This window comes from Myotis yumanensis, unplaced genomic scaffold, assembly GCF_028538775.1.
Source record: "Myotis yumanensis isolate MYYU_CA2020_CCGP unplaced genomic scaffold, mMyoYum1.0.hap1 SCAF_5, whole genome shotgun sequence".
In the NCBI taxonomy this organism is placed as follows: domain Eukaryota; kingdom Metazoa; phylum Chordata; class Mammalia; order Chiroptera; family Vespertilionidae; genus Myotis; species Myotis yumanensis.
Window position 1 is genome coordinate 59218589 of NW_027223756.1, and position 14472 is coordinate 59233060.

The 14472-nt window shown below is 39.9% G+C and overlaps 2 pseudogenes; one reads left to right on the forward strand and one right to left on the reverse strand.

The window, feature by feature from the left end:
• Nucleotides 1–11002: 11002 nt before the first annotated feature.
• Nucleotides 11003–11345, reverse strand: LOC139011745 (large ribosomal subunit protein eL30-like; annotated as a pseudogene).
• Nucleotides 11346–12846: 1501 nt separating this feature from the next.
• On the forward strand, nucleotides 12847–13165 carry LOC139011371 (large ribosomal subunit protein eL42-like; annotated as a pseudogene).
• The last annotated feature ends 1307 nt before the right edge of the window (nucleotides 13166–14472 follow it).

A 14472-nucleotide genomic window follows, 5' to 3' on the forward strand; every position in this document is an offset into this window, starting at 1 on the left:
AATTTCTCAATCAAGTTGTAGTAGAGTATAAAATTTGACTCAATATAGTATACTAGAGGCCCGATCACAAAATTCGTGCAAGGGACTCGGTCCTCGCAGTCCCAGCGGCCCTCGCAGCCGGCTTCGTGTGGAAGGTCATCTGGAAGGTCATCTGGAAAGTTGTTCGGCTGTTTGGTCTAATTAGCTCTTTATTATATAGGATAGTGTTTAAGACAAAATTTTGTTTAAGACAAAATTTTCTTTAGTGTATGCCTGTTGGCATCATTACATGAAAAAAAACACACACTCCTAAATAAGTATATTTGAAAATGTATAAGAAATATAAAGCATACATTTATTGCTTCCAATATTAGGGATCTTGCCTAATAGTTGCTGGTGTTCAGAAATCTTCAGGTCAGGGAATGGAAAATCAAATCTATTTCTAAATCTATTCCATTCCCTCTGGAACATAATACCCTCTTGAAATGTATTTGATAGTTCAATTACTAATGCTTATTTCTTTGCCAGAAATACTTTTCTGGCAATAGTGTGCAATATTTGGCTTTGCTGTGATACTATTTTTTGGCCTCTGACTGCAAATGTTTAAGTTTCCATTAAGCAAGTCAGTGGTGCTTTACAATGATGCTTTTCCTGGCCTTGTGATATATCATTTTTCTATATTTTACCACAGAGTATGTCAAATTCAAGAGATTTAAGTTTCTGAATAATGAATGTAACTTTTAAGTATAAATATAATATTTTGGTGGTGGAATGTTTTAAAGAGATGCCTGAACGCTATGTGAACTTTTTGAGGCCATATTATTGGGCATGGAGTTATCCAACTCTATGAACTACGTTGTTTCTAGTGTACCAACTACCTCCTAATACTTACCTCTTTTTTACATTTTTCTTTAGGACTGAGGGTGTTTTAGGAGAGAAATGTCTTTGACACAGTGTCAGACTGCTAATACATGCATTGCCATGCTGAAAGGAGCTGCATTTAGGGTCAATATATTAAAACAAGATGACTGTCTTTGAAATGACATATACTCATAATGAACAAAATTCTCAAGTGACGGAAAAGTACAAAGAAAAAAATGAAAATATACCTAAAATCCTATCACAGAGAAAACAGCTGACAGTGTGGTGAGCATCTTCCAGAAATTTCTCTGTGCACATGCACACATTTGTAGACAAATGCAATTTTACATAAATAAAATCACACTGTACACGCTATTCTGAAACATGCTACTTTACAGTCAATTATTTTTCCCAGACGCCTTTCCATTCCCATCGATATAGAGCTACTTGTTTTACCGGCTGCAGTGTATTCCATTGAATCCATGCTCTATCATCTACTTATCTAGGCTGTTTCTGAATTTCTTCTATTATAAACAAAGCCACAATGAGCATCCTTCAATTATATCTGTTCTCACTTATTCATTTATTTCCTTTGGATAAATCCCTATATGTGGGGTTTGGGGTCATTTTGTGCATATTGCCAAACTATCTTCTAGAAATATTGTACCAATTTACATTCCCACAAATAGGACCTGAATGTATTTATTTCCTGAAACCATCTCCAATTCTGAATTTTATTAAGCTTTTTAATATTTGCCAAGTGGACCATAAAATCATATTTCATTTATTTTTTCTTTTAGGCTAGTCTTTGATTTCTAACAAGGTTAAACATCGATGCTTATTGGTCTTTTGAATTTATTCTTTTTGTAAATTTTCTGTTTATATTCTTTTGCAATCTTTCATTTGTTTTTCCATATATATATATATATATATATATATATATATATTAACCCTTTATTATGCATTTGTTGCAAAACATTTTCCCAGTTTCTCATCCGTCTTTCTCCCTTCTTTATAGTGTGAGTTGTGAGTTCATTTTTTTTTTTTTTTGGTTTGGTTGTTTGCAACACAAAAGTTTAAAAAATCAAAGTTATAAATCTTATTCTTTTGGGTTCCTGAATTTTTGTAGCATAGTTTAAAAAGGCCTGCCATATTCCAAAGGAAAAATAATCTATTCTTTTTCTTTTAATACTTCCAACTTTTCATCTGTCACACTCACATCTAGGTATCTATACATATAAAAAGCCAGAGACCTTAACGGCCATAACGACCGGTCGCTATTATGCCCACTATGGGCAGTGAACCAGCTGATCAGGGGGTGGGGCCAGCTGGCCAACCTCGAGGCCCCTCCCCCCTGCCGACCTGCCCCTGATCAGACTCTCCCACCTTGATCAAGAGCTCCCCGCAGGCCAAACACCCCCTCCCTTTCCCGGGAAGCAGCCCCTCCCCAATCAGCCCACCCCACCACAATAGGCCCACAGCCTTTCCCCCTGGCCGGCCAGCCCTGATCACACTCCTCCACCCCAATAGGGGGCGAGGCTGGCCAGCCAACCTCCTGCAGCCCCTCCTCCTGGCCAGCCACACCCCCAATGGGCCCCCACCACCCTGATCAGCCCGCAGCCCTTCCCCCGCGTTGGCCCTGCCCCTGATCCCCCCCACCCCAATAGGTGCAGGGCCAGCCTGCCAACCTCCTGCAGCCCCTTCCCCCACCCAGCCCCACCCCAGATCAGCCCTCCCCCCACCCCATCAGGGGCAGGGCTGGCCAGCCAACCACCTATGGCCCCTCCCCCAGGCTGCTGGCCCAATCAGCACCCCACTCCATTTGGGGGCAGAGCTGGCTGGCCCACCACCCACACCTCCTTCCCATGGCCTGCCCTGCCCCCAATCGGCCCCCCAACCCCAATTGGGGGCAGGGCCTGCCAGCCAATCGCCTGTGGCCCCTTCCCCCAGCTGGCCTGGCCCTGATAGGGCCCAATCGGGGCGGGCGGGTGGGCCAGCCAACCTCTCACCATCTCCTCCTCCCAACAGGCCCGGCCCCGATCTGCCCTGATTAGGGCCCGGCAGGCTGGACCCCACCCGTGCATGAATTTGTGTACTGGGCCTCTAGTTTACATATAAGGAGTTGAAATCCTGATCTGTTTGTTTTTTATTTGTTTTTTTAGGTTGTTTTATTTTTTGCTATTCTCACCCGAGGATATTTTTTTCCATTGATTTTTAGAGAGAGTGTAAGGGAGGGGAAGAGACAGAGAGAGAAACATGGATGTGAGAGAGTCACATCGATTAGTTGTGACCGAGGTACATGCCCTTGACAGGAATTGAACCCCAGACTCTTCAGTCCATGGGCCAATGCTCTATGCAATGAGCCAAACTGGTTAGGGCTGATCTATTTTGTTTTTTTCCAGATGACTGACCTGTTGTCCCAAACCCTTGCAGTATGATCTCTTTTTAAAACCACTTACTTGAAATGCTATCTTTATCATATAAGTTAATATGCATGAATATTTCTAGCATAGTGATTAAAGCATTGTATTTAGAGTCAGATCTCAATAAAGGTTGACCATTTTCTTTATATAGCATTGCTTGTTCAAGTTTTTGTAGGTAATTTACACTTTTGTTGCCATTGAAATTGATGTATTGTCTGTCAGTATATTTTATAACTAGATATTTTCTATATATAAACCAACTATTAATTTTGTAATATAGTTTTAAATCACCTGCAAAAATGATAATTTTGTTTCCTCCAGTTCAGCTCTTATTTGATTCCTTGACTTAAATATATTAGCAGCACCTCTATTTTACTCTGGACTTTAATAAATTAAAGAAATAGTCATCTAATTCTACTTTACTAAGTGTTTTCATTGAAAATCTATGTTAAATTTTATTAAATGCATTTTTTATATCAATCAAAATGGTTATACAGTTTCTCTCCTTTGACTTATTAATATGGTGAATTATATTAATAGTTTGTTTAAAGCTATAAGCTACATTTGCATTTCTGGAATAAATCCCACTTGGTCATGGATTAGCAGTCTTTTAATGTACTTTGTTTGGATTCTATTTAAGATATACAGGATTATTTTTGCATTTATAGTTTGATTGTAAACAATCTATCTTAACAGTCCCACCATTTTATAGTCCTACTTCAAGTAGTAATGAAGCAGGAATTTGGGGGGAACATAGGCAGGCTTAGGGATTTTTTAGAATTGGGATCCATTGAAAAGCGTGGGGCTGCAGACTGGGAGAAGGTACATTTCCATAGGAAGACAAGGAAGCCAGGTGCAGTTACAGCTCCATAAGACAAGGGAGCAGCAACAGGTATATTTACATAAGACAAGGGAACTGGAAGTAGCCAAGAAAGGTCTATATTTACAAAATAAAGAGAAGGAAGCCCTTCCTTCAGAAGAAGAAAGCCCAAGCAGTGGTTCTCAACCTTCTGACTCTTTAAATACAGTTCCTCATGTTGTGGCCCAACCGTAAAATTATTTTCGTTGCTACTTCATAACTGTAATGTTGCTACTGTTATGAATCGTAATGTAAATATCTGAAATGCAGGATGGTCTTAGGCGACCCATGTGAAAGGGTCGTTCGACCGCCAAAGGGGTCATGACCCACAGGTTGAGAACCACTGGAATAAGGGAACAATGGGGAAGGAGTGGGGAGAAACTCATGTCTCCTGAGGTTCAACCTTTGAGCCCAGGAGTTACTATAGTAACCAACTTGAAGGGGAATATTGACCAATCAGAGAGGATATCAGGACACAGGAACTTCAGCCTTTATAAGCCATAGAGAAAAGGAACTCAGTGGGACCCTTTTTCCCCTCCCTACCTGGGAGTCCATTCTGTGGGACTCTTCCCTCTCCCCACGTGGGAGTCTGTACTTGTTCTTCAATAAATCTCCACCTTTGCTATAGCACTTTCTGTCCGTGTATTCATTCTTCGATTCCGGTGGACAAAGAATCCGGGTTCCAGTCCAAATATTCGGTATCAGTAATTTCCAAGTGAATTAATTTATGATATTATCTATATATATTTAAAAGGCTAAGTGACCATCCAACCATCTGACCATCTGACGGGCTGGTACCTATGATGCCCTCTGACCCCTGGGGGGTGGGTGGGGCAGACGCTCAACGCAGGAGCTGTGGTGACTTGGCAGCTGCGGTTCTGGAGTGACGCACCCTGGAACCAGAGAGGAGGGAGCCCGATTCTTTGCAGGGCTGGGTGATTCCACTTTCCCTTCATCACAAGGGAAATTAGTCAAGCACTCTGAAGTGTTTTTACTCTTAATGTGGTATACAGGGAAATATTTGAATAAGTTTTAATCAACTTATCAGTCATTGTTTTTTATCAATGTTGTTTTTATATAATGTCTTTGTTATTGTTATATCATGTTATTGTTAATTTATTAATCAATTTATATATTATTTTCATATACATTTTACTAATTTTCTTTCATTTCTGACACTTCTATTATAGAGAAAGGGCGAATAGCAATATTAAAATATTTCTTCTAATTAATTTTCTTTCAATGTGCATGAATCCGTGCACCAGTTCACTAGTATGTTATAAAATGAAAATACTGTCACATGTGAATTCACCTCTAGAGTGTGAAATAGTCTATATGAATTTGCTTAAACAGTAGTTTAATTACATTAATATTTAAAACCATAAATATTTACCCAAGATAATTGAAACACATGGCCACACAGATGTCCATAGCATTATTCATAATAGACAAAAACTGGAAACAACTCAAATGTTCACCAATTGGCAACTAGATGAACAAAATGTGTTATATCCATACAATGAAATAGTATTCAGAAATAAAAATAAATGAAGTACTGATGCATGCTACAACATAAACAGCATTATGCTAAGTGTAAGAAGCCAATCACAGAAGACCACATATTGTATGATTCCATTTATATGAAATATCCAGATAGACAAATCTAGAGATAGAAAATAGATTAGTGGTTACCAGGGACTAGAGGAAGTGAGGGGCAAGAAGGGACTACTAATGGGTACAAGGTCTCTTTTTAGGATGATGAAAATGTTCTGAAATTAGATAGTGGAGATGGTTGCACAACTCTGTGATTATGTTGAATTACATTGAATTGTATGCCTTAAAAGGCTTCATTTCATTATGTGTATGTATTTCAATTAAGTTATTTTTTTAGGGAAAAAAAAGAATTATATGAGGGAAAAGTATTGAAGCCAAAGATAGGAGGCAATTATTTATTCCCTTTTCCCCCTCTTTCCAAAGACTAGCCTAGGTATTTTGAAAACCCTTGTTAAAAACTTGCTTTGCTGTAAGAGGAACAAAGAACACCCTAAATCTCCTGACCAATGCAGACTGAGAATTTATAAGGTACCCAGCCATTAACCATAAACCTGTACTAGTTTAATTTTAGATAGTTTAATTTTCCTGACCTATTACATTTTGCTAACAAAGGGATTTACATTTTAGAAGATATGTTTTAAACAATTTGCAGAAAGCCAGCCAACTTTCTGTGTCTCTCTGCTCTTACTACCAGGGCAGTGACAAATCTGCTGAGAGTGGGTTGGCAGGTGGACAGGTGGGTGGGAAGCACCTTCACATACTCTTCTTGGAGAGGCTACAGTCCTGTTCTCAGACCCCAGGACCATCCCAAGGCACCTGATCCTCACTGCGATCCCTGAAAGACCACATCAACTCATGTGAGTCACAATCAAGACCCATGTTGCTGTCGAAAGGGTCATGTTGCTTCCGGCGATCAGTCAGACAGCCTCTGGTTTAGGGATCTTTTAGGAAAATGTAATCAAGTGTGTGTTTAATACTTAATTCCCAATTTAGTAGGGTGTGTTAATGAACATGACTAATTTGGAAATTATAGTACTATAGAGTATAGTACCACTGATTTCAATTCTCACATAGGAAAAATTCTACCACTGTGTTTGCCCTCACCTGCAATCACTGTAGATGCAGCCATATATCATTGAGAAACTTGGATTTCGTTTCTGAAATACCATTTTAAAGAGTTTTATTATTTAATAGTTGTTAGAGTTGGGTATCTTTGAGAAACAAATAACACATGGAATTGTTTGCTTTTTATTAACAGTAGATTACTATACCACTAATGCTTCTATTATTAGTGGTAGTAGTAGCAGAATAAAGTTATGTAGGGCTAGACATGTCCTTGTCCAATACACTTGGAATCTATTAGTTAACCCAAAAAAAGAGAGATAGGCCCAGCTGGTGTGGCTCAGTGGTTGAGCGTCCACCTGTGAACCAGGAGGTCATGGCTTGATTCCCCAGCAGGGCGCATGCCAGAGTTGTGGGCTCGATCCCCAGTAGAGGGTGTGCAGAAAGCAGCCAATCAATTATTCTCTCTCGTCATTGATGTTTTTTTAACTCTCTCCCTCTCCCTTCCTCTCTGAAATCAATAAAAATATATGTATTTTTAAAAAGAGGGATAAGATGCCTGAGTATCAGTCTCACAAGGGGTTTCTGGAGTATTTATTTTAACAAGTATCCTAGAGGGAGAAAATGTTATAAAAATGTTATAAAATGTCTCTTCAAGGGTTGTGTCACTATTCACTCTTAGTGGGCAAAAATTTTAAGATTTTTTTCTATAGTGGCAGTTCCTCAAAAACTAAACTTAGAATAATCATAATTACCCAGCAATTCCACTCCTACGTAGGTACCCAAAAGAATTGAAAACAGGAACCCAAAAATATAATTGTATGCAAATGTTTATAATATTATTACTGACAAGAGACAAAAGGAGGAAACCACCCAAATCTCCATGTGAATAGATAAACAAAATGTGGTATATACATACAATGGGATAGTATTCATCTGGAGCAAGGGGTGACATTTTGATATTTGCTACAACATAGATGAAACTTGAAAATACTATGCTAAGTGAAATAAGCCAGACACAAAAGCTCAGCTGTTTTATAATTTAACTTTTATAAGGTTCCTAGAATAGGCAAAATCAGTGACAGAAAGTAAATTTGAGGTTACCAAGGACTGGGAGCAGATGGGCATGAGGTGTTATTGTTCTGAATGATGGAAAAAGTCTGGAAATGAATTGTGAAACATTGTAAATGTACTTAATACCACTGAATTGTACACTTAAAAATTGTTAAAATGGTAAAGTATATATATGTATCTCCTATCTAATAAAGAGGGAATATGCTAATTGACCCTCATGCCATCACAAAGATGGTGGCGCCCACAGCCAATAAGGAGGGGATATGCTAATTGACTGTCACACCCTCAAAGATGGTGGCGTCCACAGCCACAAGATGGCGGCGCCCAGTCCCCTCAGCCCTGCCAGAATGGCAGGCGTGCGGCAAGGCCGGGCCCGCCTCCAGGCGGGCCTGGCCGCTTAGCATGCCTGCCTCCGGAGTCCCCCATTCCCCTCAGCTCCCCAGCCTCCCAGGGCTGGCCCGAGACTCAGGTAACCAGGGCCGGCCGAGGCTTGCACTGCCAGCAGTGGCAGCAGCAGAGGTGTGATGGGGGCATCGCCTTCCCCTAATTGCTGGGTCACCTCCCACCCCTGAGGGCTCCCGGACTGTGAGGGGGGCAGGCTGGGCTGAGGGTCCCCACCTCCAATGCATGAATTTTCATGCACTGGGTCTCTAGTATATATATATATATATATATATATATATTCATAATAAAATATATATATATATATATATATATATATATATATATATATTCATAATAAAAAATTAGGAGTACAGAGGAAAGCGAGAGGTTTATAAAAGAATTATGTGACTTGCAGGAACTTTTTGCACTTCCCCATGCCAGTTCCATCCTCTGGCTATCACAGTGTGAGAGCTGAAACAAGGATGAAAGATGCCTTCTTTTTGACCTCAGCTGGGAACAAGAACATCAGGTGACTCAAAATTTTTGAGAGTCTGCGCATGACTACAAATGGCCAGCAGGTACCACCGATAGTGACTTTGGGGTAACAAATTTTAGCAAATAGGCTAATTGACAAATTCGGAATCTGAGAATAATGAGGATGGGTGTGCATATAAACCTGTATTTTTAAGCTTGGCAGGTTTGGGAAGTTTTCTCCCAAAGATATGGGTACAGATTTGGGGTAAAGCGCTCAGTCTCATTCTAGCTTTACTTGGACAGACTTCTTCAGCACATGTGGAAAACATATCAGAACATTTTTACACTCTTTCATGCACATAAGAACCACCTGGAGAGCTGGTTAAAATGCAGATCCTGGGCCTCACCAGAGGTCCAAGTGATCTAGGATTGAGTAAAGAATCTTCATTTTTAAAAACAGGCTCAGTGATTTCATTTTGAAAAGAAAATACCTAGAAATTCTAAGTCTGGTTCTGCCTATTGGTGATGCACTGCAGCCACAGACCATCAGTAACATCTGTGAGTCAGACAAATGTGGTTTTAAGCTGGACTCATTGCAACCATGGAGACCACACACCATGTGGAAACTATGGGACATCTCATTGAAAAAGAGTTAGAAGGGCCATAGCTGGTTTGGCTCAATGGATAGAGTGTCAGCCTGCAGACTAAAGCATCCCGGTTTGATTCCCAGTCAGGGCACATGCCCCAGTTGCAGGCTCCATCCCCAGTAGGGGGCGTGCAGGAGGTAGCTGATCAATGATTCCCTCTCATCATTGATGTTCCTATCTCTTCCTCTCCATTCCTCTCTGAAATAAATAAAAATATATTTTTAAAAAAGAGTTAGAAGGAACTTTCTATGGGAATTGGGCTTGTGTTAGACATTTTTAGGGAGGGTTCTAAAAAACAGGCATTTGCCATGGATTGGGTGCTGTTGGGAAGTAAGAGCAATTCTATGATGAGGAATCTTAATTATTTTTATTTAGAAGACTGGAGGAATGAAGTGGGGCTAAGGCTGCAATTGGTAAAGAACCCGAAGTTACTCTGCTAGGAAATCATTTGATTATTGTTATGATTTCACAGTGACCTTGTTTTTTGTTGAGCTCAGATGCAGTTGCAAAGTGGTCTTGTTTTTGTTTCACTTAATCACCCGCACAGAGTGACCTCATGAAATATTGGTGCTCTAAGAGGTTGTTTATACTCAACAGGAGAACATTGTGGCCTATCTATAAGTACCATCAACTTGAAGGCCCTGTTGGCAGTACTAGGCCAGCTCCCAGCTATGAAGGTTTGCTTTTTTCTTTCTGACACTTGAACATCGGATATCTGATCTGTTTCCCCCTGCAGCCATGGTCCTATCACACCCACCCCCACCCACCCACTACCCACACCCGATTCCCATTTTTGCCAATGTTTTACCAAATTCAAGTTCAGCACTGCCGACAGTGGGAGGAAAGGCCCTTGCTCACCATTTTATTCACAAGCAGCTTGTGTAATATATGCATAAAATGTCCCCTACTCGGTGGATACCAGCTCCTATATTTCCTACTAATACTTATATGCAATAGAGAAAATGCTTCCCAAACACCCACAATAAACATAAGGTGATACTTTAAGTTCCTATCTCAAGGGGAGAAATTTTGTCTTTTATTTAGTTCTTGGCATATCGTAAATGTTAAATAGATATGAAATGGGGTATGATGGTGATCTTTGGGAGGAAAAACAAAGGAAGCAGTGGTATTAAAAGGAGTCAGAGGTGTTTAATCTCATTTTGGATCCTCAATAAGAAAATCAAAACATTTAGACTTTTTAGTCTAAACTTATAGTTTAGAGGGAGAGATGGAAACATCAATGAGAGAGAATCATCATTGCCTGCCTCCTGCACGCCCCCTGCTGGGGATTGAGCCTGCAACCCGGCATGTGCCTGACCAGGAATCGAACCCTGACAGAGCTCAACCACTTAGCCACACGGCTGGGCTGGATGATCATTTTTTTAAAAAATGTCTGGGGTGTACACCTGAAACTTATATAATATTGTATGTCAACTGTAATTGAAAAATAAAAAATTATTTTTAAAAATCAATAAGATATTTGTCATCATATATCTGAGCAACGTTCCCCATTACCCAATCAAAAATGTTCACTACAATCTGTTGAATTATTTCTATAAATCAAGTCTCTGGTAGTTCATAAAAACAAACTGAGGGTTTTAGTGCCTGAAGAAGAAAATCTACTTTTTTTTTTTTTTTTTAAACCAAGCTCTGGCCAGTTTTATTAAAGAAAAATTTTGCATGATTTACTTTTCACCAGTCTAGTCTGGCATGCTTCTAATGATATCAGAATCCCCTGGATCAATGATAATCAGTGTGCAGCCTCTGTAGTATTTTCCGCACGCTGGGCCCAGTTCAATCTCATTACCGCTGTAGTGATGGACATCGGTCTTGGCCAACCTGGCATAGTACTCTGTTTCAGATTTCGTCAAGACTGGACAGTTGTTGGTGAGGATGAGCAGGTTCACTTTGTCTGATCATCTTCAGACTCTGCTTGTACCCTAGCAGGTACTTTCCACTTTTCATAACAAGTTGGAGCTGAGGGTTGATCAACTCCCGTCACTTTTTTGTCTTTTTTGCTGCCACCATCTCCCTGCCTTAGGTGGGGGACAGCCCCCAGCCAAGAGCAGCCACCAAGATGGCTGGGCTGGGAAGGGAGAAAGGAAGGAATTCCCACAATAAGAAGATCTACTTTTACCAAAGAAGAAAAAGTAAAGAATTGGGATGAAACTAGCCCAGGGGAAAAAGAGAAATCACATTACCTTGGCAAAAGAAGTAGCTCTGGATAATCTATTTATAGCTGTTGTTCAAATTCTAGGTGATCTTAGTTCTTCTCTGAAACAATACTCTCTTTTAAAAGGAAAAAGAGATTTTCAAATGCAGAATAACTCATTATTTCTTTACTGTCCTTACCACTTAGTTTCCTTATATGTTGTCTAGAAATAGAAAATATCTGGAAAGAAAAATATAAACATTAGAGAATCTTCTAATTTTGTTTTGAGGCTAGATTTATTTCAATCTTGATAGTCACATTGAAGCACATGATTACTCTACAAATGACCCAAGTAAAATATGTGTTTTAAGATTTTTATTGATCTGTTGACATTATATACAAGTTTAATAAACAGTTTTATTTTATTATTATTTTTAAATATATTTTTATTGATTGCAGAGAAGAAGGGAGAGGGAGAGAGAAATAGAAACATCAACAATGACAGAGAATCATTGATCGACTGCCTCTTGCACACCCTACACTGGAGATTGAGCTCGAAACCCAGACATCTATCCTGACCAGGAATCAAACCGTGACCTCTTGGTTCATAGGTCAAAGCTCAACCACTGAACCATACCAGCCAGGCCAGTAAAACAGTTTTATAAAAGGAAACCCATATGAAGTAGACCAATAGTGGGCAACTGTAAGTGTATTTTACTTTTGCATGTCCATAAGTGGAAGATTGGAAATATATTCCTTTCATTCCATTTACCTTTACTCCCGTTTTAGAGATAGATGTACAGGAAAAGTAAGAATTTAGTCACCAAACTTACATTTTTAAATATATTTTTATTGATTTCAGAGAGGAAGAGAGAGAGATAGAAACATTAGTGATCACGGATTGACTGCCTCCTGCATGCCCCCTCTCCCACACTGGGGACCAAGCACACAACTGGGGCTTGTGCCCTGACTGGGAATCCAACCATGACCTCCTGGTTCATAGGTCACACCAGTTGGGCCAGACTTGCTGAGCACCAAAATTACATTTTAAGAGAAAGAAGTTTAAAGGGAGTCTGGAAGGGAATATGCACAGAGCTACCTAGTCTGGGGTACACAGAAGTAGGGTTTGTGGATACATTGGAAAACATGGTTCTGTCTGGCTTCTGCCCAGTTTCCCAACAATACTTGGGCCTGGTCTCTGTCCCTCTGAGCCTTCAAGGTCCTAAACCTCTTTCATACAACCAACTAGAGTTCAGGGACTCTGTTAAAATATATATGAACAAGTTACTAGTATTTTCCTGACTTTAAAGCCACGTGGGTTGTTTATGTTACAATTAAAAATGGCAAGCTTTCCCTGCCCATAGCGCTCTCGCAAACATGGTGAACGTTCCTAAAACCTAACGAACTTTCTGTAAAAAGTGTGACAAGCATCAACCCCACAAAGCAACACAGGACAAGAAGGACAAGGATCCTCTGTGTGAGCAGGGAAAGCGGCGTTATGACAGGCAGCAGAGTGGCTATGGCAGGCAGACGAAGCCGATGTTCCGAAACTACAAAGAAGATGGTGCTGAGGCTTAAATGCGTTGAGCCCAACTGCAGACCTAAGAGAATGCTGGCTATTAAGAGATGCAAGCATTTTGAACTGGGAGGAGATAAGAAGAGAAAGGGTCAAGTGATCCAGCTAAGCTTCATCTAAGCTTCATGCTTTGTTTTATTATATGACAATAAAATCTTGTTATGTTCACTGCAAAAAAATGGCAAAATCTCTGTTGGGTTTACTTGGTGAACAATAATCAAGAATATTACAAAAGGAAAAATATCTTAATTGGGAGAAGGAGAAGAATGAAAAGCTGCTTCAATTTCATGAATGTGTTGTTGGAATTTATACACAGACAATTTATATATGTTAATGAAATTAAGCCAGATTTCCTTCTAGACATTCATCTGCAACATTTTTTGAGAGCAGACATGTTCTGAAATAGCACAATCACGAGAGTGGCATTTAGGTGTGTTCTCTTTCAGGGTTAACACACTGCAATTTTACTCAGTCTGTTCATGTGTTTAATTGCCTTCTGTTATTATTTTTTATGCAAGAAACCCAGCCAGAGTCCAGTGAATTGGAGCAATTATGTTTGGCTTGCATTCCTTCAAGGGAGAACAGAGCCTACAAATTGCAATGAAGCCTACCCTTCACTGTGCTTTCAATAATCTGCCTCAGCCTGGCCGGCGTGACTCAGTTGAACCAGAAGGTCATAGTTCGATTCCTGGTCAGGGCACATGCCAGGTTGCAGGCTCAATCGTCAGTGGGGGCTGTGCAGGAGGCAGCCAATCAATGATTCTCTCTCATCATGGATGTTTCTCTCCCTCTCCCTTCCTCTCTGAAATCAATAAAGTGAGTTTTAAAAAATTAATAATAATAATCTGCCTCAGACCACATGTACAGGCAGAATGGAAGACTTAGGACATTGTTCAGACAAACCAAACCCCCCAAAATAACTTGGAGGAGAAAAATACCTTTTCTAAAATACAATATAGTTACTAATTTACACTGATTGGTTTTAAGTGTGCGTTTTATTCACCAGTTGTTCATAAATAATTGCTCAGCACTTAGGTATTTAATATTCATGTGATAATTTGTGGGTGACACTAGTTATGAAAATGAAAACAATGGCTAGCACTACATGAAGAGACTGACTCAAATTGATCTCAGTCTTAATATTTGTAGAATCATTGTAATGATAATTGAGTAACAGGGCCACTAATTCCACGAGACTACTAAATAGTATGGAAATATCAATATACTGCAGCCAGACTTATAAAACAAACATTTTTGTGTTCCTGATTTTATTAAGTTCACATATTCAAGACTAGACATCTTCTTTTCTGTCTTTCTGCAGTTTTGAACTCTGATAGCTACGCAGTAATGCTGGTTTTCCTTCCGCCTCTTCACACCAGTTCCCACTGGGGTTGGCCCGACAGGCTACCCAGATCAGCTCCCAGGGG